Here is a 25,879-nt window from a genome sequence, read left to right as displayed (position 1 = left end):
TTGAGTGCTTTCTGTAAGTAGATTTTAAAATGTTTTTAATAAAATAGGAACAAGCAGAGAACTGCTAACAGAAGTTAAACCAACTACCGTGGCAGCATTGCCTAATTTATTTGTCTCAATTCGTTAGAGCTCTTGCAAACATCCACGAAGACGAAAAGAAGAAATTCCCCACGCTGACAATAGATGTCAGCAGCACTTCCAGCTACCAAGGGCTGGGCTGTGCCGGTAACCCGGCAGTGCACGTTTTGCCTTTTTTTTTTTTCTTTTTTTTTTACATCAGAAAGGTGTCAGTGCTGTGAAGAGGTTTTTGGGCACGTAGCAAAGCAGCATTCATAGAGGTGATAGGTAGGGAATATGTGATAGTGGGGATTTGATGGTGCTGGGGCCTTGGGTAAGGACTGTTGCAGCCAAGCTCTCTGCATACCCCCTTTCCTGGTGTTTTTCTGCTTTCCTTTAAAAAAACAAACTCATTTCTGAGTAACAAACGTACCCATTTCTGTCCATTTGAAGCTGGTGGGCCTGCACATTGCTGCTGCACACCGAGCCGATGCTGAGGCTGCTTCCAGCAGGAGAAAGGAGGACGGGATGCAGCCTCCTGCCGAGTGCCAGCGGTGCGTGAGGAGCTGGCGGTTAGCGCACAGCCTGCAGGACGCCCCTCCGCTCCTCGTCGTTGCCCACTTGCCCCATGCTGACTGGGGCTGGCGACCCGTGAGGCCGTTCGGGTGGCGGCTCCTGGCGCGGCGCTGAGCGACGCCCGACAGCGGCACGATTGTGCGCTGCGCGCTGCACAAAGCCGCATTGTCACAGCCGGTGCGTGGAATGGGGCCGCCGCGCCCCCGGCGGCAGCCGCGCTGTGACAAGTGCCCCACAGCGGGGCCGCGCAGCAGTCCGGCGCTGCCCAGAGCGGCTGCGGGAGGCCGGGGCGGGCCGTGACACGGGCAGGACAGTGCGGGACGGGGAGCGGCTGTAAACTGGAAAGGGAGGTACGGGGTGAGAGCTGCGAAATTGTTCGCTGCGAGGGCGGGGAGCCCCGGCACACGCGGCCCTGGGGGCCTCGTACTTTAAAAAAGCAAATGGTGAATGTTAACGTGGTGAAAGCGCGCTGCCGGCTTTGTTGTACGGTTAGTTTGTGCCGTTCCGCGGCCGTTTCGTCCTCCCCGCCCACACGCCACCCCGACACTGGCCCGGCTTCCGCATGGCAACCGAACGCGGTTGCTAGGGCGAGCCCGCCGCCGCCGCCACCCGGAAGTGCTGCGGGGCGGTGCCGCCGCTTCCTCGCCATAGGGCGGTGCCTGGGGAGGGGGCGGGGCTTCCCCGAGCGCTTCCGGGTCGGCGCTCTCCCCGTCGAGCGCGGCGGAGGGAGGAGCAGCGGCGGGGCCTGGCCGGCCCAGCCCAGCTCAGCCCGGCGCAGCCAGGTAGGGCCCGGGGCCGGGGGGTTCGGGGCCTCGGGGCTCGGCCGTGCCGCGCCCGGCCTCTTCGCGAACGAGGGCTCGTTCGCGGAGCCGCCCTGAGCGCGGGCGGGAGCGAGCGTCCGTACCCGGAGCCGCCTCACCGGGTGCGGGGCCCGCGAGCGGCTGCCCCTGGGGCTCCGTTGTGAGGAGGGCTTGTCGCGGGTGGGGCCGTGCCGTGTTTCCCGGCGGAGCGGCGTTCCGAGCCGTGCCCGGGCTGCGTGCGGGGCTCCGGCTCCTTTGTGTCCCCCGGTGCCCGGGGAATCGGCCGTGCTCGGCGCGGTGTGGGCGCGGGGCTGGCCGGCGGGCCGGCTTCCACTCGGGCCCCGCAGCGCCGAGCTCCTGCCTTCTCTTCCCCGGGAGGCGGTGGGCTTTGCGGGCGCGCGGCCCGGCGCCCGGCCGTAGCGCTGCTCTCCGCTCTAGGAGCACCGTCCTCGTCCTCAGCTTCCCACCGGTCCTCCGGTGCCGCCGGTGTGCGCTTGGGCCTGATTTATTTTGTTATCGGTGACCTATCGCGTACGGGCTGCCGGCTGCCACTCCCCGAGTCCTTCAGCGCTCGGTGCCCCAGCTGCTGCCTTCGATTTGCATCGATCTCCCATCTCTGTAGCGGCCGAAGTTGCTTTTTTTATTGTAATCCCCTGTCGGTATCCCCGGCTGCCTGCCGAGGCTGGTGGGCGAGCGGAGAAGAGGGAGCTTTGTTCCCATGTAGCAGCTCTTATCAAATATTAGCGGCACATTCCCACAGAAACATTCCGAAAATACAAAGAGCTGCTTTGAGTGGTGAGCAGGGAGAGATCGCCTTCCTGCAGAGGGGTCCTCGCTGGATGTGGTGTTTTGGCGGCGAGGCTCTCCTGGGAGCGGAACACTGATGTTGTTCTGAGGGTCTGGGTGTTGTGGATGGATTTGCTGTGGTGTCCTGCATGCAAATAGCTGGGGGTCCTCTAGAGATGCTACTAATTATAAGTATTGTCAAGCAGTGTTGTGCAGGAGGGGTGACCCCAGGAAAAGTGCAACCTGTTGGCAAAAGATCTCAAATGTGTTGTGCTTAGAAAAGGTCATTCTGTCTTAGCAAAGCTCATAAAAACAAAGCGTGCTTAGAAAGCTTGACTGGTGAGAAATAGCCAGGGATGTCTGTTCTTGGTGAAGTTGCTGCTAGCGGTGTAGTGGTACCCTGGTATGGGTGATACAGAAAGCTTTTGGCAAAAATCCTGCTGACTCCAGTGAAATACTAAACTATGGGCTCGATAAAATCGCTGCCTTCCACTTATGCCTTGCATAAGTAGCTATTCTCCGTTCAGATACAAATGTTTCTTCCAGTGCTGTCTGCCATGAAATTCCATTTTCTGGACTCATTGAAGCGTCCTTTACTGCCTTTTCCTGTTGCTCTTTTTTTCGGGGAGGAGCTGCTGGGTTGTGAAGGCCTGCAGAAGCTCAATGGGAATCCCTAGAAGTGTATTTCCAGCTGCTTGCCTGAAATCCACGCTGCTTTAGACTGTTCGGGGTTGCTTGCCGTGCTGCTCTGCCTGGAAAGCTACTGTTACACTGATGGGTGAGAACTTGCTTCAGGTTCTTATCGCAACCTTACTTACAGCCAGCATGAACCCATCTGTTTTTGTGCCAACACCACCTCTTCTCTTCTCTGGTGCTTTCAGAGTGTGCTTTGCTCTTGGCTTCTTCTTCCCAAGCCCCACGGTTGCTGTTTTCCAGGTTAGCTGCCTATCTCTGCCATGCACATGTTTGCTTAAATGAACCCCCGAATGTGACTGACCCAAGCAGGTCTCCTGGGGATGCCACACGGTGTCACACAGAGTTCCTTTGTGCCGTTGTCTTTCACCACTCCATCAGGGTGGTGGCTTGCAGGTTGCAGCAGAAAGCTAATATCCAATCTCTTGTTCCATTGTGTTAAAGACCTTCCAGCTATTCAGGCAGCTTTTTGAGGAGCCTGAAGCGCGTGGCCTTGCCTTGCTCCATCCCACCTGTATTTCTCTTCCGTGGGAGTTTCTGTGCTGCTCCAATTCTCTGTACTGCCACCAATTCAACTTTTCAAGCTGAAGTTGCTGCTGGAAAATGTTCTGGTAAGGCTGCTCCAGATGACAGGTTCAGAGAGCATTACAAGGGGAGCAGTTAGCTGGTGAGGCTGAGGGCAGCATAACCTGTGGCTGTCTTAGACTCATTGCCCTTTTTTTGGTGGATGTCTCTTAAATTGCCGCTTCTTCGGAAGCAACCAACTGCCACGTGTTTCAGGTTGCATGTGAACTCCTCTATAATGCCATACAGAGGGCCTTCAGGTGATCCATCTGGACCAAAATTCTGCTTGCTGGTAAGCAGCAGCAGGTGCCAGGGATAGGAGCAACAAATATGGCAGTTTTGAGGAAATATTGCTCTGTTTTTCTCATTCCAACGTTCTGTGACCTTCCTGAGCTGGGCTTAATAAGAGTTAAATCTTGTGCCCTGCCGGGGATCTGCCCACTCACTTGAATCATTGTGGTGCTCAGAGGACACTAAGCCTGGAGACTACTTCTTGTGTAGCCTGCATACAGGGAAGGGACAGAAAACAACAGGGATGTCAAAAGAAAAAAAAAATGGCAAGGAGTAGATCTGGAACAAATTGCTTCTTCACTCTTTCCATGGTATTGATAATTTCAGGAGACTCCTTTCTGGGGGAATACACTGCTGAAGTCCTGTTCCTGGGCGCTGGCTTGAGCTCTTTCTGGTGATTTTCTTTGGAGTTCATCATTTCTGATGTCCTGTGCTTTGATTCTATCACCTACTTGTGTCTTGAGGTTTTGCTGCAATTCCTTAGAGTCACTGCCCTTATTTACTGATAATGTTAAATTATTCAGAGTGGCAAATGTTGTCATCTCAGTATTGCCTTCCTTGCACCGTTCAGTAGAGTGGAGCAGAGCAGAAAGCAGCTGTGAGTCCCTCTGCTACAAAGATGATGCCCTTCTTCCCTGGTTCTTACGTGGATTTTTTTAACCAGTTACTTAAGTTTTTGAAGAATTTTTCCTTTTATCTCGTGACAGCTTTGCTCCCTGCAGACTTTTGGTGAGGGATTCAGGTACCCAGCACAGCTTTGAGCAAGAAGCTATGCAGGGAACGTCCCCATCCTGCTCTGGCACGATACGGTGCCTCGGGTTCTCCTGTCCCACAGCATGGTCCGATCTCATTGTGGTGGCTCATACTCAGCTTCTTGCTGTTGGAGATAAAATGAGGCACCACCACCCTTCCTGCGTGTTGCTGGGGAGGAGTTGCTTTATGATGTTTAAGAACTGGTCCTGGTGTTGCATGTTGACACAACGCTCAGTGGTTTGTGTGGACGCTCAGTTTAATTCCGTGCTTCCTGCTTGTCCAACCCCCTGGTGAGCACAGCTCTGCTGCTGTCGCTGCTGGTGCGGCTGAGGCCATGCTGGTTTGAGCTTGGATTTCTGATTCCCTTCTTCATGACGTGTTGAGCTTGGATCTTGCAGAGGTTCAGTGCTTGGACACCGAGTGTCCTGTTGACCCCTCTGCCCTTCCCTGTGGTTTCAATGTGTGCTGCGCCCGCATCATTGCTTAGAAAGCAGGTGCTTAAAGAGTTTCTCCATCATCTTAACTTCCAGTGTTGATGGAGGAACACACACACGCCTCAGTTTTGGCTTTCCATCCTATTTCCCTTGTACTAATTTTCACTTTTCTAGCTTTGATTTCCATATGGCTGCTCCTTGCCCCCCTGTAAGATGAGATTTTATGAATCAGCTTCTCTTCCCCCAGAAGCCACGTGATCCTGGGACACGTGTTCCCCTCTCTGCTCTCCTGCTGAAGTGTTAGAGGAGTCTTTAATCTCTATTCCTGGTGCCCGTTCCGAGTGCTGTTTCGATTGAATCAGACCCCTCGTTCTTGTACAGGCTTCCAGTTATTCAGAAACCTCAGTTCCTAATGAGTCGGAGCCTGAGTGTGGGAGCAGTTCTTTGAAATGCTGTCACGGAGCTGTTGGTCATCGGCTCCTCATTCTCAGCCCCCAGAAACTTCCCCTCATCTGTCAGCAGCGCTCGCACAGACCGCAGCCAGCAGCTCCTTCCAGTGTTGTTTCGGAGTGCGTCCTTGCAGAAGGAGGGGGGGCTGAGCAGCCTCTGGAGCTGGGAGAGGTTGGTGGCTGTGGGGAAGTGATGGCAGCAGGCAGCTTGAGCTGCGGAGGGCTGAGAAAACGGAGGGCTTTGAGGTGCAGAAAGCACAGGTTGTAGGATAGGTATGGGAAGGTAAACACCTTAGACTTGTGCTTCCTTAATCATTATGTTCCACATTAAATCCCTATCTTCTAAAGATGGAGGAGGTATTCTAAGTCTTTGCTAGATGTCTCTTCAATTTCTGGTTCAGAAAACCAGACCGCTCATGCAAATAAAGCAGTTGGCACGACAGGCATGGAAGCACAGATCGCTGTGAGGTCATCTCCATTTTCTCTTGGCTTTTCCTATGTTACTCCTTTAAAGCCTATTTAGAGCAGCTCATGTTCCCAATGGATAGGTGTCTCTTACCTGTCTGAGTCTTCTGTTTTGGTTTGCTCGTCTGTGACCAAATCTCTTCTGGATAATAACTTAATAGCCTGAAGAACTGACAGCCATCCTACCCAGAAGATTAGGCTGACAGTTTGCGCTTTGTGGAGGCAACCGAATGGTCTCGTTCCCAATGCGGGAATTGGAGATATCTCACAATGGAATACAGAAACTGCTTTCTGTCTGCCTCTGCTATCCTGCTGCTCTTTTTTCCCCTCTTAGATTATGTTATGACATTCCTTTAGACCGGGAAAACTGCAGCTGTTTACAAAGAAACGAACTTTTCGTTGCGGTCCTGAACCCGCTGTCCTTTCTCTGAGGCTGTCACATCTCTGTCGTCTCACAGGGTGAGCGGGCCATGTAGCGCGTGCTATGGTAGAGAGCAGCCTACAGCTTGTTAACTATCTTGAGTTCTTTCTGTCCCATATATGTCTTTTAATGTGTATTGATAAAGCTTGATGAGTTTGAGGCTTGAATAATGCTAAGAAAACTCTGTAATAGCAGCTTTCTATAGAGTCCCTCTTGAATCCCCCACCCATTTCACAAGGAATTATAATTTCTAGTGCCTCAGCTAGGCTAAGGAAGTGGTAGGAGAAACCTGCTTTTGAGTTCTGCGAAGCCAACCAGCCTGAAGCATGCTTCTTCATCTATTCATTTCACAAAACACAATAGCCTCCATCTTAGCAACTTGCTGTGGAGCTCAGTTCATGTTTTAAATCATCTTAGGCAGCAATAAATCTTCCCAGCTTATGAGACTGAAAATTGTGTGAGTTTCCACTTAAGCACTAATCTTTGTTACACCTGTAATTAGGGTAACATCTTGTTTGCAGAAATAACAACCCGAGCTCTGCTTGTTTGCTAGCTGCTGCACGTTCATTTCTGAGTATAAATCAGAGGGTTGATTCATAACCAGTCTTTTTTTTTCTTTCATGTTAGTAGAGACCATACTACAGAAAGGGGGGAATAAGGAAATCTGTTTGCATCTGTCTAGTCTTGCTCATGGCAAGGAGAGGGATATGAATGGAGTTGTTTTCTTGTGACGGGTTTTTTTAGGTGAGTTTCTTAGAGCATAGCAGTTGTGGGGTCTCAGGCTTGCTGGGTCTTCAAGTTTGGTTCCTTGTGAGTCAAAATTCCTTGTATAGGCTTGACTTGTTCTTATTTAGGTCAGTGAAAAACAACAAATGAGAGGAAGTCCTGTGCAATATGGCTTATGAAGTTGTTCCACTGCAGGAGACAGTTCTGGCAAATAAACTGAAACAACTGTGCTCGTGAACATTTCCAGGTGCTTCATCCCGAGTGCTGCAGCAGCCCTGGTGGAGCGGCTCTGGCTGTCCTCAGGTACCTTCTAACTGTCCTTGTGATGCACGAGGCTGGCTTCTACAGCTTTGTTTTATTTCCTAGATCTTGAAAGAGCAAGCTTGAGTGAACAAATGAAAACTTATTAACCTGTAACATCTTATTTTAATGAGGCAGAGACCGCACACTTTGTAGCTGTCTCTTTTCAAGGCTGTTAGACTTCAAAGGTCTCACCTTCGGGATGCTGATGGAGGCTTGTTCCTGCTGTTGCTTTTCAGCAGAGTGCTCTTGGCAGAGCTGAAGCTGCAGGTAACCCCATGCCCGTGTGCTTTGGGAGGGAGGGGTTGTGGCAGCTCTTGCCCTAAGGAGCCTGGATGCTTTTGAAGTGCCTTCCAAAATGCTCTGTGTGCTTCCACCAGGTTCTTCACCACGCCAAGCGCTTGCTGCCTGTTTGCAGTCTCATGTTGGATTACCTTGGCTGGCGTAGATGCTGGCAGGGCATCAGCAGCAGGTTGGATGATTTCGAGGTCCTCGGCTTCCCCGAGTGATCATCCTGCGGCTGAGACCAGGCCTGCAGCCACTCAGGCATCTGATACTGCTTCCCAGCCGTCCTCTGTTTGGAAAGGTTTTGACAGGTTTCTAATTCTGAAAAAGCTCTGTGCAGTGTTGGCGGCACTAAGGCTCCAGTTTTACTCATGATAGATGCGACACCAGTGATGGTAAATCATTGTTAGGCTGTGTTCTGCTGTTGCAGCAAGAGTATCTGTGCTGAGATTTATATTATTCAGTGGTTGCGATCCAAAACTGGTTTTAGACTCCAAACCAATATGCAGTCCTTTGTCTAGACTTACTGGATATAGCCCTGGTGCTCTGTTGGTTGTTTTTCTCAATCATTTCTCAATGCTAGCAGTTACTACATGTGCCAGAGTGCCTTCACTCGTCAAGATCTATGACTTGGGGCGTGTTGTTCTGGAAGCACTTGTTCTGTTCCTTCTGGTCTGTGCAGATACAGGGCTTTGACAGAAAGGGAACAATGCGAGCTAGGGCTGGTTGTGGGGATCCCTGCTGGCCATCGTGCTGCAGGGACTGGCTCAGGTGTGAGGAGCGGTGCTGGGAGGAGGGCTGGGTGCTTGGGCAGCCCCTGTGCTGCCAGCTGCTTTCAGAGCCTTGGGGTTGAAAATGATTTGTAGGTATGGAGTTGGACCGTGGGTCCTCCGCATCTACTGCAGGAAGCCCTGCGCTCGTTTCGGTGTGATCTCAGTCATCCTGCTTTTGTTGTTAAGTGCCACTGAGCTAATGCTCCAAAACACAGAACCTACCTGGATGTCCTGCAAGGTGTGTGAAGCTGGCAGGGCTGACACAGGGAGTGTAGATGTTCCCCAGGGCTATCTTCAAACCAAATTCTCTTTCTCACACATAGATTCTCTTGAATGCTTGCAGCAATCCTGGACTTTGAACCTCAGCTGAGTGCTGCAGTACTGATTCGGATCCCAGGACCCAACGCACACCTCGTGCTGGAGAATCTGAATCATCCCCATCTTTATGGCTTTGAAAATCGGTAACTGTCACAGAGCTGTTCTCTGTGACACCTTTGGGTAAACTGGAGCCTGTCTTTGCAAACTGTTCAGTCAGTCTCTGGTAACACTGACAAAAGTTTGAGTAATCCTCGTGTTCTGGCAGATCAGCTTTTCCACGGTGCATTGTAGTTGTAGCGTTAGAGTAGGAAATATGCTTGCTAAGGAGGTGTTCCAAAATACATTTGTGCTGAAACCCCATCTGTTAAACCTTCTTGATCTCCTGTCTTACAGTCTAAAACTGAATGTAGTAATAGTTTACACCACTTGAGCAAGCCTACCTTAAACAGAGCGGCGGAGCCCCACACTGATTTTGTGTAGTATTTAACTGTTCCTCTTCTGATGAGTGCAGTTGGGGTACCCTGCTAATAGCTTTGAGATCATTTGGAACTAAATGGAGTCAACTCTTCCAAGGGATTTACCCTTGGACCAATGCTCAACACCACTGTCCTTTCCATAGCTAATAGAATCTCCTGAGGCACAGAGGGCTAAATTTAGTCTTCCAGCAAGCCAGGTATGACCTTGTGTTACAAGGGCTTCTGCTGCTCATCTCCAGATACCTAAATGTAAAGAATGTAAAGGCTGCATTTCTGGGATGGGCAGAGCTTTGGGGGATCAGTGACGCTGGAAGGCTTTGTGTGTCGGATAATCGGCTGACGCTTTCAGTGCTGTGCTGGCAGTAATTCCCGGCCCGGCCGCAGCTCCGCAGGCCCAGCAGCGACCTGCTGCACGCGGCGGCGCTTGGCGCTGGGCTTCGGCAGGAGCTGACCTGGTAGGCAGCTGGCCTTGTGGGCGGGGAGCGCGGCTCGGTGGCTGCTGCGCTGAAGCCTGCGGGTTGAAAGTGGAAGCTGAAGCAAAGCTTCTTTGTGCGGGTGTGATTTCTTAAGTGTGCGAATGGCAACAGTCCTCTTCAAGGGGAGGCTGAATTCATCTCCTAGAAGCTAGAGAAGAACTCTGCCCTGTACAGAAGCCATCAGGGCGCACAAGGAGGTAAATCCATGCAACAAAACGCGTGCCAGGGCTGTCCGGCTCTGCGCTGTTTGCCTTGTCCTTCATGGTCACTTGCTTTTTGTGTCTAATTAAAGACACAGTTCGTCTTGTGAGTGTAGTGAGGAACCTTCACTGGGTCCTAGAGCCTATGACTTATGCCTTTAATGTGTAATCAAGCTGTTAGAGTTTGTCTGCCATCTGCCAGAAGTGCTAAACTTTCCTGCAGCTGGCAGTGTGCTGGCAGCTGAATGGGGAAAGCTGGGAATTAGAGCAGGACTTTTGGGTGTCTGCTGTGCTTTCTTGTGTTTAGAGTGCAGTGAATGGGGTGGCTTTTTAGCTTGTGGAATAAACTCTTTGCAGGTGATTGGGCCACCCCTTATTGTGTGGCATGGGCATGGCTTGCTGACTGGGGTTGCAGAGCTGACCTGTACTCCCAATAATTCAGTCATTGCTGGTGGTCTCCTGCTTGCTACAGGTAACATGCGTGGTTGCTTGAATTCTTTGGGGGCTGAAGCATCAGTCTGATGAAGTACTGCAGTCACTGGGTAATGCTGAGTGAGTTTCAGTAAGCGGTCAGAGAAGGCTGCGGTCAGCAGGTCTGCGTAACAAATGCTCTTAGGCTGTGGCAGGCGTGTCTGTGCTAACATCCTTAATCCAGTGGTTCCAGATGCTGGAGCTGTTCCTATGGCATCTGCAATCGTTATGAATGGTGGCAAGATACCAGCAGAGGATTTTGTGATGCGGGTATTCATGTATTCCATCTTCATGAGCCCCTTCTTCTGGAAATATGGAGGAGATGGGATTTCCTAAATTGAGCTGGGGCTGCTTGGTTTGTGGATACCTGGAAGGGAGGGCTCAGCATGCTGTAGACAGCTCCAGCTCTGCCGTGCCACATGCAGTCAGAGGAGATTTGTCACACAACATTCTGTGGTTAATGTGTAAAGGCGTTTCAAGATGGGGTGGGTAGAAACCGAAACCAGGCAAATTGAAACAAATAATAGGAAAAAAAATAGAAATAGAGGACAAATAAGGTAATTGAACGTGAAGTTCAGCCACTTTAAAGGGGAAAACTGCTTGTATTCCCCCTTTCTATGTAGGAAGTGGGAGGAGGTGATGATAATGCTTCCCTTCAGCTCTCCTTGTGTGGGATGGTGAGCAGCAGTTCCTCTGCAGGCGCTGATCTGCTAATAGGCCGGAGTTGGGCCATCACAACGACGAGTAAGGCGTGCGCCTATGAATGTCCTGCTCTGCCATACTGATTACATGAGGTCAGCAGGGCATCAGCAGTGCTGGCTTTGGGTGTGTTTATGGCATGGCTGACAAACTGAGAATTGCTTTGGTAGGCTCTTAGCTTGCTGAACCATGCCTGCTAAAAATCTTAATCTGATTTAATCGGAGATTGGTCTATCAAGCCACGCATTTCCCTGTCAAAACATGAAGAGGGCTTTTTAGCACGTGCGAGCAGCCGTTGATGAAGTTTTGCACCTAAACACAAAAGCTAGCAGCTTGATCCTTTCTTGGTAGTGATATCCCACAGTGAAGTGTTGAACGCTTGGCAGGCTGCGGTTGGAAGTGCCCTGCCCAGAAGGGGATGTCTGGGTGCTGACTTTCTGTGCCCTGCTCCTGCCGCCTGTCAAACCTGTTTGTGAGCTGCTCTGCCTCTGACCCGGCACTAAGCTCTCCAGGTACTGTCAGGTGGTTTTCTCCTGTTGCTGTAGTGAGGTAGACTTTCTCACAAATGAGGCTAATAGGGGAAACAAGCCAGCAGGAGTTCCTGCTTGCAATTGCTGAGTTTCATGGACAACGTGGTCTGGGTTTTCTTGGAAGATCTCATTTCATCCTTCTGCAAGTTCAGTCTGCAAGCATCTCCCATCTTCTAGAGTACATATGTATTGATTTTCCTAGACTCTTAACGTTCTCAGGTAGTTTTCTTTCAACTACTACGACTGTTGCAGGAGATAACTGTGTTTAATGTGTGTGCGTATGTTAATAATAAAACCTTTCTGGTTAGTTATTGTTAATCAGCTTATTAGCATCTTCTAGAAGGTTGTGACACGTGGAGGAAGAGAACAAGGAGGGATAAAGAGAAGCTGCAGAGCAGCTGAAGTCTGCTGAAAGGGAGCTCTTGAGGAGCAGCTAAGGTGCTGTCGGGTGGAGGCTTCTAGAAGGAGGGCCATCTGCATCAGATGTGTGTATGGACTTTCTGCTCTGCAGAGTTCACAACCTGGATCTGTCAGGTAGGCAGAGCAGACCCCAAATAGCTGTGTGGGTTACTGACTGGTGCTCAGCTCAAGGCATTTCTATGCTGATAGCATCTGGAGTATTAAGGAGTCGAGATGGTGTGTCGAGTGTGAGACTGCTGAGCAAATCATCACAGCAGTAAGTTCTCTGATGGGTGGTTACATTTCTTTCACAGAATGCGTAAACTAAAGAAACTCACGGTCAGATGCCTATTAAAGGCATCTTGCAAGGAAATTCCTTGAATGAGATGGATATTTATAATTTTTTTTTTAAAGTGTGCTTCAAATCCCTTTTGGGATAACTTCTTTCAGTCTTCAGAGGGGTTTGCCTCTTCCAGAGAAGACTAGGAGTGGAAATGCTCCTTGTACAAATGCCTATCAACTCCTTAAGTCTCATGGTGTAAACCATAAAGGGACCCTTTGGAGAGGAGGAGACCCAAAAGATGAGCAAAGTGCACGGTGATGTTGGTGCAGTGTAGAACGTGATCGGGTACTGGGTGTTTCACATGGGTATGGTGAGTAGAGGCATCTGAGAGATTGCTGCAGTGTTCCTGAGTGCCTGATTTGATATCTCTAATTTAAAATTTCACTAATGAACATAACCCAGCATTGATACAGTCCAGATGTGTGCTGGGTTCCAGCCCTTCTCACTGACTTGCCTTGCACCAGAACAGTAGTCAGCATGGTTGCACTGGGGAGCTCCATTCCTGCCTCAGAGGAAGCAAAGCAGGAGGTGGTGTGCTTGTTTTGCATCCTTACGTACAATGAGGGTGGCCCTGTTCTACCTTCTCACCTGTTGCTCTAGTATTTCTGTTATCAGAACAGGGCTGTGTCTGTAGCAGCCTCTGCACCAGCTAAAAAGCAGGCGTTTTGCATTAGGGTGTGTGCCTCTTCCTCCTCGAGCCATGCGGTGTCTTCCACTTCTGTTGCTTGCGTGGTGTCTGCAGCTGTGGGGGAAAAGGCTAAGTGCTCTGGAAGGGAGAAGTCAGCTACTGCTGGGGTGAGTTTTCCCACTTTGGTCTTCCAGCTTTGGAGGCTATATTGAGCAGGTTAAGTTTTGCGAAGGATAAAACACAATTATGTTTGAGCATCCTCAGCGAGGCTGTGATGCCATCGTCCGCTTGGGCTGAGGTGTCCTTGAAGCACCAGGTGATTCATTACCCCTGAAAACGTGCAGTCTGGCTCCTTTTGAGAACACCCTGTGGGCACGCGTGGTGAAAACCTTGCCTAATGAAACGTAGGAGAAGCAGGGCTGTTCTGAATGATTCAGGGTTTGAAGAATTTTATTTTGTTGCATTTGTGTGCCATAAGTAGGACTATCTGAATGTGTCCACGTGTTTTCTCTAGCTTTTTGGGTCATCTCATTCAAGGCATCGTTACATTCCCTTTCGTTGCAAAGACTGTTGGCGTTGGTTTTGGAGCCTTCAGCACTTTGCTGCTGGCTAAACACTGGTTTCCTTTTGCACAGGCTGGTAGGAATGTGTGCAGGCTTCGCTTTCTGCAGGCTCCATGTAGAGCACAAAGTTCTGGTTGCTCTTCTGCTTTTGTAAAGGGAAGGCTGCAATGGAGACCCATTTGCTGTACTCTGCCACGTGCAGTGTGTTGGCTACTCATGTGAGTTAAGGGAATTGAATGATGTTAAAGGGTTTTTACAAAGCTCTGCAAGCAGCAGTGTGGGGTTTTTTACTTACTTTTACATAGGTGTCAGACGATAAATACTGTTCTGAGTGCTGCCCGAGTATACAGTGCAGAATAAAAGCTGAGTTTTTATTCTCCAGTTGAGCAGAATAAATGTAGATGTCAGCTTTGGGGTGTATTCAGAGAGGAATTTGCAAATTACTGAATGCGCAGAGGAGCTCTGCTGCAAGCACAGTCGTGAAGGCATTGAGCTGTGTGCCCAGCTCTCCTCCAGGTATCGCTGGTAAGTGTTTGTTCCTGGTGAAAAACTTGCAAATTACCTGGCAAGGTAAGGCTTTTCTTTCTGATGCAGCTGCTTTCTGTGTTTCAAGAGCAGACGGCCTCAATGCGTAGTCTGGGTCTCTTCTGCTGTTACAGCTACGAGGCATAGCTTTAATATCTACTGGTAACTAGCAAATAGCAGTGCATGCTTATTCCTTGACTCTTACTTATTTGTTCTCTGCAATCAAATTGAGTCCTTTGGTTTCCTTTCTGACAAGAGCTGGTTATCTTTACTCAGCTTAAAGGGCAGTGCTGGCTTAGCTCAGGTCGCGGCAGTGAGGTGCTCAGGGCTGGAGGTGGGAGGAGGGAGCTTCAGCTGGAGCTAACTGCAGGTGGGATCAGGAGCAGAGCTGTTGAGGTGGAGTAGGGCTGCTGGGGCCACCAAAGGCTTCTGCAAGGTCAGAGAAGCTGGGCAAGCCCATGAGAAGGCTGTGCTGAGCACTGCTGAATGGCCAAAAGCCCACACCGGCTTGGGAAGACCCAGGAATAAAAGCTGAAGGAGCTACATCTGCTTTTCCTCTTCTTTTCCTTTTCTTTCCCTTTCCTGGGCATCTCTTCTGCTAGCTCTCCTCTGGTTGCTGAAGGTTAGGAACGTGACCACCCTGGAGTTTTGAAATTCCTCGTGTTCAGAGAGTTTGTCCTTACTGTTCTAATTGTCTCAGTAGCTTTGGTTAAAGGCCTGTGGTGGGAGAGAATGAAGTCCTGAGTGGTGATTAAAAACAAACAAACAAAAGATCCAACCAGAGCATGGTGTGTTCCTCAAGATCGCTTATGTGTATCTGTTGGTTGAAATATGTTGCCTCCTAGGAGGGAGGGCAAGCTTTTCTCTAGACAAAACTTGTGAATGCTGACATGCTGGACTTGGAATAGAAGTGTTGCAGACTTCTATGCCAAAGCTGCTCACTAGTGTTGATGTCTCCTGAAAAGACTTTCCTGCACACCAGAAATGATCTGCAGAGACCTCATTTTTCCATGTGGGTATGAAGCACTTTGAATGAAAATGTGTTGACCCAAACGTGCATTGCTCCAGGTCTGATGGGGGATTTCTCAAGTATGGCTCTGTATGCCACCAGTCCAATTTCTCACCATCGAAACCTGATGTGTTGTCCTTGCTCTTAAGGTTTGTTCCATCATCTAATACCAGTGGCAGCTTTTTGACCCCTCTTTCAGTGCTGGCTGGTGCAAAGACTTCAAAGTGGGGTAGCATCCATTAGGTTGGAATTCTAATATTGCTCCTGTGCATTAAACTCAAACCTTTTTTTTTTCTCCAGTATTATCCAGAGGTTCGTGCTGCTAAATGTCGATAAAATGATAATGAGGTGAAGAACAAAGATCCCAAAACTGTGTGCATACCACCTGTGAGCCCTGTGAGGAAGGGTTTTGTAGCGTCACTTCATGCTGTGATGGAAGCAGTGTCCTCTGGGAGCTGAGCAGCATCTGTAGAACGCCCTGAATTTTTTAGTGCTAGGCTGTTGAAATCATCTCTCTTGGCTCCCACTGCTGCAGGTCCCCAAGATGAAGTGAGGAAAGGAAGGATCTGGCTGTGTGTTAAGATACAGATGTCCATTGTTGAGGTGCCTTCGGGGATGTTGCCTGGGAACCTAAAACAGGAAAGTTGGCTTCTCAGCTGCACTTCTCTTGGAAAGTAATGGGGAAGAAAACCTTGCAAGGCTGAAAGCTTCTGTATTCCCGTCCTTCCATTTCTGGCACCCTAAAGTAGAGATATTCCTGAGGAGGGTGGCACAGCGGGAACTGAGGCATCCTCATGGACTGGCTCCCCCTGCGTGCTCCTGTAAGCCCAAGGCTTGGCGTTCGGCATGTGCATCTCCAGGCCCAGTGAGTGCCATCGAGGAGATGTCACAGGAAGCTCACCAAGCGTCTGGAGGTACTAATTAAACACACGAAAGCTTAATTGCCTGTCAGAAGCTGGAAGGGGGCTGTCTTGTGGCTTAGGACAGCCTCTTTCATCCTCATTCCTTCTTTCAGTAGCGGAAGAGGTGCGCTGCACTGTGTTCTGCATAATTTGAGGCTTTCTGAACATGGCTACCACAGTAACTTGTGCTCCAACCGGGCTGACCACATATTCTCACTTGTGACCATTGCTATAGAGGTGGCTATTTCATGCCATGCCAAGCACGGCTCCTGGCTTCTAGTCCAGATCTGCCACGTGCTGAATCATGCAGGGTCCTCCCCTTACTTCGAGTTTCTCTGCTTTGCTGGAGCAATCTTGCTGCCAGGTGGGGTTTCTGGGTGAGCAGCTCAGCACCATCAGCGTGCTGCCGGGTCGGACAACGGCTCTGCCTTGTGAGCTCGGGTTGCTCTTGAGGCTGAGTGTATCTGTGAGGCGCTGCTACGTAGGGCTGGGAGCAGTGGTGTTTGCTGAGCTGAAGGTTGAAAGGTCTGGTTGCAAATGGCCCGCGTGGGGTGAGGAGGGGTTTTTGGGATTGGCCTTTGCCAGCAGGAAGTTGCGGAGATACACTGGGGATTTTCTTGTGTGACACTTTGACTCCTCTGTTCTTGCCAACGTTGTTCTTCCACCAGAACATGAATAATAGCTAACCTCTAGCTTAGCAGAGCGTGAAATAATCTGTTTACTCTAGGAATAGCCCAGCTTCCTTGTTGGGAGGTGCCAGTTCTTAATGAAAGTTGGTATGAAGTTGAAGATGCCAAGTCAAGTCTTTGGTCAGGGATCCCTGATAGGAATTCGTGTGTGTGTTCCTGCCTTCCTCTGAAATGTAACTAGAGCATGTTCAAGGTGGCAGAAGAGCAAGCTTCCCCTTGCGCTCAGTATTGAAACACAGGGACTTCTTCATGAATGGGATGCTGCTACCCTTTGCCCAGGTGACCCAGTGAAGCTGCAATCCCTTCTCGCTGCACACAGAGAATTGACAATTTTCTAGTTCTTGTAGGGCTTGGGTTGGGACAAGTTTGGCCAGTTCTTCCTTGCTGTGATGTTTGACCCGGTCAAAACACTTAAAACTTGAGCACAGGGTAGAACTGAAGTTTGCCTTAAGTGCTTCCTAATAAGCATAATATTAGGAGGCACACTCAACCCAATGCCTTTTCGAATTAGAAGAATGGAAAGGCTGAGTGCTGAAGCTGTGGAGCAGGTGCCTGGCTTCATTCACAATGGGTACAGGTAATTGTGGTGAGGATTAATAATGGTGCCTGCTGTGAGACTTTTGAAGTCTCGTGCAATGCCACTGAGCAATCCTCAGAGCTTCTTGAACACAATTGAGGAATGACACTGGAAGAACGTGTGTATGACTTGGGCTGGGCTGACAAGAAGTTTATAGGAGTACAGGCAGAGTGAAATCCTGTGTGCTGGAGTCGAAGCAGTGCCTCTTGGACGCTCAGCGATGGCTTTGGTGTATTTGTTCTTCACACTGGAGACAGCAAAAATGCTCTCCTGGCTGATGTGCTGGGGCAAGTGATGGGCATCTTCTGCTGTGGCCGGCATAGAGGGGTCAGTAGTTACAGAACAAGCTATTGGAGAGAGTATGGACCCTTAATCTTCTATCCCTGCTTTAGTAGCTGCGAAAACGCAGCTAGAAGTGCAAGCTCTGCACACCCCTGTGCATTTGGGAGCTGGTTGCTCATAGCCCAGTGCAAAGCAGCACATCTGGGAACCCCTCTTGTACATGGCTGTCCGCTTTTTCACAACTTGAAGTTATTTCTTTTTTTAATGACTTTTGTGGGAACAGTCCATGCCTTTTCTGCTAAGGAAGCTAGATGCCTCTGCTTTGTGTGCAGGACAGAACAGTATCTGCTCATTCAGAGCAGAGCTTTCAAGAAATGCTGTGAAACAGTTTCATTTTAGTTCATCCTTCATATCCCTGTCGCAGAGGCTGTGTGCTCTGAAGGGTGTTGCGTGAGGAAAAAGGCACAAACAAAACAAACCCCATGTGCTTCCTTCTGACCACAGCACCTGGGGCATGGCAGGACACACAGCCAGCCCAGGGGTGCTGCCTCGTGATTTGGGAACCTGTTTTCCAAGGTGGGGAAATGCTGTTTCCCAGAGAGACAAAAAAACATCTGTAGTTGATGAAAACCCTGTTGCTGAAGTACATTCATAGCACAGAAAGCTGTTTGTTTGCTGAGACGGGGAGTAAGTAGAAATAGTAGAGGTTTTCTACAAGTGATTTGTCTGCCGGCATGCTTGGAAGCTGGTGTTCTAGTTTTAGCTGTTACGTTTAGTTTCGGTGTTACATTTCAACTTTCTCTTGCCTTCCAGTTTCCCTACAGAGATGACTGGCTAGCTGCTGTGCTGCTCCATGCCCTGGCACTCACTGCCCTGTGATTTCAGATAACAAACACAAGAAGTGACTCACAAAACGTGTGGTGAGTACATGGGGCTTTGGATTCAGGGGTGTACCAGCATGCTATCCTTATCTTTGCTCCTAAAAAGTATCTGGAGAGTCTATGGAGAGATGCCAGGAGACCAAATGCAAGTTGTTCCGTTCTTGTTTCTGTTTTAATATATTCTCTCAGTTTTGCCAGCTTTTCTTTTTTTTTTTTTTTTACCTGAAGTATCTGTGAGCTTGCATCTCTGATCTACTTTCCCTAGCTTCATTTTTAGAAGCATGAGCGTTGAGCTGAAAAACTGGGTAATTGCCATGCTGCCTGCCAAGTGTGAGTGTCTGCAGCAAGGAAACTGGACAGGATAAGTCCCAGAGCTTTTGTGAGGAGATGAAGCTTCTCAAAATGTGCTTTAACTTTGGTAACGAAGTACCAGGCTGATGTGCTCTGTAAATGAGATTTGTTCCAGTATGGCAACTAGAATATGGGCTGGGTTGCCTGTTCTGGTAGTGCTCGCCTCTGGGACAAGCAGAAAACTCAAAACTGAAGCTGTTGTGAATTTTCCTCTCCTGAAGAGAGAAGGGAGAGCAAAGGTGTGTGTTTGGCCTTGGCATGGACAGATGCCTCGCTTTCATTAGCCATTAATGATGAAAATAAACCAAACAAAGAGGCAAGTGCATTGGGTGGATGAAGGCAATGACTTGGAGACAGCAGTGCAGGTCTCTCTGCTTGGCACACGTTTCCTGGGGGTGTTGGTAAGGAGTACTGCAGAGGTGGTGGTACCAGATTCGCTTCTGTGTAGGGTTTTAATTGTGTCTCATCCTTTTGGAGTGCTGTTTCTACTTCTGGACAGAATGACTTCAGAAAACAAATGCCCTAAATTGTAATTTGCATTTTAAATTTTGTATGCAGCCTTGTAAGCCTTTGACTTCTGGTAATTTCAGCAGGAGAGTGGAGGAGACAAATGCAAGGATGGCAGTTTGATACTGTTGGTAGCTTCCAGACTGGAGGAGAAATTGGTTTTCAATTTTGCTTGATATGGTATGTCCAGTAATTTTGCAGTTTTGCTCCTTGAAAGTAATTTATGGGTTTTTTTTGGTGCCAATTGTAAGAATGCCGTTGACAGTGTGAAAAGTGTTTCATTGGAGCAGTTCAGACTGGTGCTTTTAACCTCTTAATATGAGTGCAACAGAAGACTGTAGGCATCTAACTCTGCTTCATTTTTTTTGTATTGTTTTGTCTTAAAGATAAGCCCCTGGAGTCTGAAGCAGCCTGCTTAGTTGATGTGGTGTTGTGGAAGGTTGCTGCCAAGTCACTGCCTTGTTTTTCTTCTTCTCTGCCTTTATGAAGTCTGGGATCTTGGAAGGTTTCTATCAGATGAAACTGTTTCCGTGGCTTTGGGATCATAGTGTGCTTTTCCACTTGAGAGAAGCTTCTGCCTTGCTCACAGTGCTTAACTTTTTCCTCCCTTGCTTGCTTTCTGCTTCACCACTGGCACAGAGATGTAGATTTCTGGCACAGACTGCTAGGCAATGGGAATGCTAAATCACAAGATGACCCAAGTGCATGTTTTTTAGTTGTTGAGGATGCATTACTGAAATTCCTTATCATAGAATCACAGAATGGCTTGGGTTAGAAGGGACCTCAAGGATCATCAAGCTCCAGCCCCCCCATCTCCAACTGATGCCTTATCAATTCCAAGACATTGAGAAGTGCTGCTTGCCTCAACCACGATCTTGCTCTCAAGCTGCCTACAATTATGTCCCTTTCCTGCATCCTGCTTTGTCTTTTTGTGTACTTCAACATTTAAACCAGCTCCAGATTTCCCATTTCACTCCGTTCCCCTGTGCTCCTCTGCAAGCCAGCACCACACTTGTGTCTTCATCTGTAAGATCTGTTCCAGGATCCTGAAGCATCCTGACTTCTTCCCACTTCCTGCAGAACCTGTGCCAGGCTCTTCTGCTTGCTCAGTTATGCTATGAAGCCCATCCAAGGGGGCAGCCACTGAATCTGCTGTGCTTTCCCCCACTGTGCTCAGCAAACCTGCCACGTCCCATTGGGAAGTTTGGCTTCAGAAGCACTTTCCTGGATGGCATGGATGAATAAGAGCAGCAGAAGCTGAGTTAATGGTGAAGTTCCTGGATTAAAGGGTTGTGAATGTTTAATCTCTGCTCTACTCAGTGAGTGCTTTTCTGCATAGCAGCAGATCCAGCACGTGCTGGGATGTGATGGAGCGGTGCTGGACACGCTGTGCTGTCTGAGCATTGGCGGGGATTGCAGAGCGCACATCTCCATGCAAAAATCCATCGGAATCCAAAATCTTACCCTTGATGTCAAGATTGGGTGGTGGCAGTGAAAGTTGTGGGTGCCTCTGCTGATCTGTGGCTGCACATGGAGTGGTCCTGATGATGTGTGGTAGCTAAAATATCCTTCTGTACAAGCAGCTTTCTAGTTGCATTAGTCATCCATCAAGCTTCTGGATTATTTAAGTGGTGCAGCTTTCCTCAAAGAACAGCAGTGTCTATTTGTAGAAAGGTACATCGTGTGAAGTGCAATTCCAGTATATGAGAGTTACGCTGCTCGAGATGTTCTCAGGAATGCTGCATCTCCTGCTGTGGGACTTTGTGATCTGTGAGGTCCATACCAAAGGTCTGGAATTGTGGAGGGCTTCGGGTTGGTCTTGGGCACTCGAATAGTGCTGCCATTAGGGGTCCTTCTCAGCTGTGAGGCAGCAGTTGAGCAGTGTGCAGTTGATCTGTTGGGTGCTGGGTGCAGGAGCTGATAAACCTGGAGGAAAAAGGAGCAGTGACCAAAAAGATGTGGTGCAGGTGGAGTGTTCTGCTACGTACGGAGGCAGCCTATCTTAAATTTTTAATGACCAAAACTACCTTTATTTTTAACTCTTCTGGGATCTACTTAATCAGACTTAATCTGAGTCTTGAAACGCCTGGAGCTGAACTGATCCTCTCTTGAGCCACAGTTCAGCTGTTCCTAGCAGTGCTGTTCATAGAATATCTCTGGAACAGCTGCTAACTAGAAGGTGAATTGCAGCACGATTGTATTTCCATCAACTTAGTAAAAACTTCTACTAAAGGATTTTGTTGCTTTTGAATTTTTGTGCTGTAATGCATACCGGGTGACTTCACTGCATTCTAACCCAAAAATTAAGCACTGCTTTGTGTAACGTTTGAAATTCATAAGCTGGCAAAACACTTGCTCTTGCTTGTGCAGCCTGGCTTTTACGTAACTCATTATTTTTGCTCAAGTGTTGCAGATAGTCTGTTTCCTGTAGCAACAGCCACCAGATGTTTAGCTGAACAAGACTTAATTCTTTAAAATTGACCTGTAAGAAATGTGTGAAGGCGAACGTGGGGGTGGAACAATTGTATGTCGGCATGGTTTCCATTTACGCACTGAGAACCCTGCGAGCCTTGCCGTTTCGTTTGAGCAAGGATGGATCCTTCTTCTTTGTGCTGTGCTGCGAGGCCCTTCCCGTGGTTGTTAATGCTTCCATAACTGTGCTGTTTTGAGGCTGGGGGAGGGGAATCGAGCTATCTAATGAAGATGAACATCACTTGGGCAATCAGCACCGTGTGGGCTGAGTCTGGTTGATCTGCTGCTGTGCTGATCCTGCTATGAGTGTCAGTTGTCAGCTGGACTTTGTACTGCCTGTGGTCAACCCGGCAGGAGGCAGATCCATCTGTATGGAAACCAAATCCTGCCTCGCTTCCTTTGGTGGATGGAGAGAACGCCCTGGTGTTTTATGGGTGATAAAGGAAGGACAAGGGGTGATGGCTTGATATTAAAAAGGATGTGCTTAGATTAGGTGTGAGGAAGAAATCCTTCATTAAGAGGGTGGTGAGGCCCTGGCAGTGCTGCCCAGGGCTACGCTGCCCCATCCCTGCAGGCATTCAGCCCCCCTGGTGTCAGCTGAGTGAGTTAGAGATTCCTCTGCTGGAAATAAGAGTGGTTTATTCCCAGTGGTTCTTCAGGGCACAGTGCAGGTGCTCTGCTCATTCACGTAGGAATTCCAGCCTTTGTTTTGGTGCTTGTTCTGAAATCCTGGATGCCCCCCACAGAATTATCACACAATTTCAGGAGGAGGTGACTTGAATCTCCATTTCTTCTAGCAGGATATGAGGCTGGCACTTGCATCAGGTTTCTGTATTCAGTCATTCTCAAAGCTAATGCATGATGACACGGTAAGGCTTTGCTGGAGTGAGCTTGTGAGTGAGGTGCTCTTGGGCTCCTTGCTGGGTTTTACTGCGGTCACCTGCTGTTGTCATCTTGGCACAACGAGCTGCATTTGTTTCTCCTTTAGCTTTATCCTAGATAGCTCCTTTTTGGAGTGTTATTGAATTATCTTGCTTACTAACTGAGGCTTTCATAATTGGAAAACTATGCTGAATTGAAATATCAACTAAATAATTGAAGTTGAGCATTTCCTATCCTGGTGGGAAGGGGAGGGAGGCTGTGCTACATCCCGGTGTTTCAAAAACATGTGAGGGTGGGAGATGTGGCTGCAGCTTCAGCAAGAGCTATTGCTGCTGCAGTTAACACAAATGAAAGCCTTTATGTTCTTGGCATGCTGCTATTATACAAGATACAAAGAGAGCTGCTGAAAATTACCAAACAGGGGAAGCAAACCTCCTCGAGAACATGCATTTATTTTGAGTTGTTCGAAGAATCATAATGTCCAATTGTCTGCAAGCTTCCCAACCGTTCATTTAGTGGAACAGCAGTCTGACAGCTTGCTGGAAATGATGATAGCATCCCCCTGCAACTCTCCTTTTTTTGTTTCTTGTTATCTTCTCAGTGGGGTTCAGCCAGGAACCTGATGGAAAGCCACCGCCAGACTTGGGAGCGCTGGCCCTCGGTGCTTCCCGTCAGCCTGCCCTGCTCGTGGGCAGGGTGTTGCAGCTCAGCTTCTAATTGAAGGGTCCTGACCCCGACCTGTGGCTGCTCAGGGCTGGACTTGCTGCCTTCTGCTTAATTTCAGCTTCTCCCTTTGCTGCTAAATTGCTAAGGTTGTTGCAGGGCTGCTGCGTGTGGATGGAGTGGAGCACTCTGGAGATGCTCTGATTTGGAGCAGCATTTCAGACTTCAGAGGTTTTGGGGAGCTGCTTGGGGTTCACCTACAGTTAGCCACCAGGAACAGCATGAAACAGAAAACGTTATGGAGATAAACTGATGGCTGTCTGAGAGCGGTTTGTGCACTTCCCTCAGGTTGTGAGAAACCTGGAGGTAAATGCTTCATTATTTCACTTGGAAGGCTTCTGAAGTTTTTCTCATCACCTTGAACCTTCTCACTGTGCCTCAGCACTCGCAGCTTGCTGAATATTAAATGTGTCACCGTGTATCTGAGCTACTATAAGAACAAAACCAAAAACAGTGCATATGGAGCTTTGACTCGCACCCAAACTCTGTAGTTGTGCTGGCATAAATAGATCTGTGAAAGCTGTTTTCAGACTGTGCAGGGATACTTGGTCTTGCTGATTTTGCTTGTGTTGGGGAGGAGGAAAAACCACCAGGAAAAGTGAAGCTAATTAACTGATACAATATGTATCTGCTCACCAGATGGATTAGGTATAAGCTGCTTTCCTACAAACACTTGAATTGAAAAAATTGTCATGCAGTAACTGATCTTTTCCTAAAACAGCCCAGAGCCTAGCATTAACATGCAGCTACCACCGTAATCCAGGAAATGATTCCCTTCAGAGGCTGTAAAATTGTAATCCTATTGCAGTAAGGAGTGTAAGGGAGGTCAGAAGAGATGCAGGCATCACATCACCTATATTTGGTACCATTTTGAGAGAAACCAGGAGAACGCTTGCAGCAGTCAGGTCAGGTCCTTGCAGTCAAGTCAGTGGTGAACAGCCCCACTAAAGAGCATGGATTTGCTACTGCTCCTGGGACAGGCACCCTTTGGCAAAATGGTTCTGAGTTGACCTCTGCTGCATCTGAACGTGTGTGCTGTGGAAGAACAGCAAGGGATGGGACAGACAGGGATTATCCTACTTTCTTCCTGGAAATGGTAAGCAATTTCTAAAGGTAAACACAGTTGCTCTTGCCTGCTTTTTATCCAGCAGAAGCTTACAGCCTTGTAGTTCATTGCTGTTATAAGTGCAGGTTGGGAAGCTACTGTAGCTTGTGGTGTTTGACATCTGCACAGGGCTTCTTAGGCACAGTCAGGCAGTGATTCCTCCCTGAAGGGATTTGAATATATGTAGATAGGCTTTCTCTGCTTTGGGAAAGAGGGAAAGAGATGGATATCTTGCTTGATCTAAGCTGCAGAGCATGACACTGAGAGCTGCAGGTCCCCAAAAGCTACATAAATCCAGAAAGAAGTGGGACAGGTTTACTCAAAGGGAGAGAAGAAGCCCACCCTTGCTGTAATATATTGCTTTAGGTCATGCACAAGTCTTTAGCTCCGATACAGAGAATTGCTGTGTTTTCCGTGCTCCTGCAGCCTTGGTCAGATATGCTGCTGTCCATCTAAGGTGGCACCAGGTGGACCCGTGGTCTGGTTTCTCATGCTCTGATTACTGGCGATGACTTGATTTTTCTTTCGTATACAGTGAGTGACTCACAGGGATATTTCTAGCTGAATATGAAATCATTTCCAGGATTCACAGCACAGAAGTTGACTTCTGACACGTGAGTGATGTACAGCCAAATGCTGGGCATGTTGTTTAGATACTATCAGGAGATGCTGCCCTTCTCCTCAGGAGTATGCTGTAGTTTTACTTCTTCCCATGCAGAAGAAGTGCTTTGCAAGCTGAAGAGTTGGACTTGTTTGTTTAGCTTTCTCAAAGTCACAGAGTTTGCGTGGAATGGAGCAGACACTGTAGAGAAGTAATTCATCTTGGGAATGCAGTTTAAAGCTGATGCTTCGTATTATGGCGATCTGTGGCTGTGGGAGGCAAGCTTTGCAGCCTTAGAGGCTCAACCTTTTCTTTATTTCCCTGAAGGTTTGGTGGTGGAAAAGGGTTTGGATGAGGTCTTTGTGCCATTCAGAGGACAGAGACCCTTGGTAGCCCAAGCACTTTGACTTCCCTTGTTGGCTAGGAGGCAGGTCTCCATGAGACAAGGGTAAAGAAACAAACCACTTGTTTTAGCCTTACATGCTCTTGTTCATAGCTCCATCAGTTTGTCCGAGAAAGCCTTGGGCTCCCTTTGGAAGACTTTGGTCTCCAGATATTGAAACACATGGAGCGATGGCCTTAGGAGTTGCTCTCGAGCATTAAGTACCTTAATGTTCCCAACTTTGCTATTTTTCCTTTTTTTTTTTTTTTTTTGGCAGCCTGAAGAGTCATTTCACTGCACTTCACTTTGGGAAGGGAAGATAAGTCTACTCAGAGCTTTGATATTACAATAAGGTGGAATAAGGTGTTGTCTGTGCTCCATGAGATCGATGCTTGTGAAATGAATGCTAAAGGTCCATGTGAAGAAAGCTGTCTGCAACTAGTCAAAGGCAAAGCAGCACATGCTCGTCAGGATGTGTGTTGTGTGGTTACATATTCCACAAGCACACGTTCTGC

At 48.6% G+C, this 25,879-nt stretch overlaps 1 protein-coding gene across 2 annotated transcripts in view; it reads left to right on the top strand.

The window, feature by feature from the left end:
• Window positions 1–1,347: 1,347 nt before the first annotated feature.
• CSNK1G1 (casein kinase 1 gamma 1) overlaps window positions 1,348–25,879 on the top strand; it is an 84,261-nt gene continuing 59,729 nt past the window's right edge. Inside the window, exons 1-2 of one of the 2 annotated variants that reach the window (XM_042824058.1) lie at window positions 1,348–1,415; window positions 18,274–18,380. The gene's annotated coding sequence lies outside the window, so the exon portion shown is untranslated. Of the gene's footprint in view, window positions 1,416–15,513; window positions 15,925–18,273; window positions 18,381–25,879 lie in introns of those variants that run through there. The other variant, XM_042824059.1, reaches the window with a different exon arrangement.

Source organism: Centrocercus urophasianus, unplaced genomic scaffold, assembly GCF_019232065.1.
Source record: "Centrocercus urophasianus isolate 14NV4802_14NV808 unplaced genomic scaffold, USGS_Curo_1.0 seq_23, whole genome shotgun sequence".
NCBI classification, from domain to species: Eukaryota; Metazoa; Chordata; class Aves; order Galliformes; family Phasianidae; genus Centrocercus; species Centrocercus urophasianus.
This window is presented reverse-complemented; position numbering and strand designations above follow the sequence as displayed.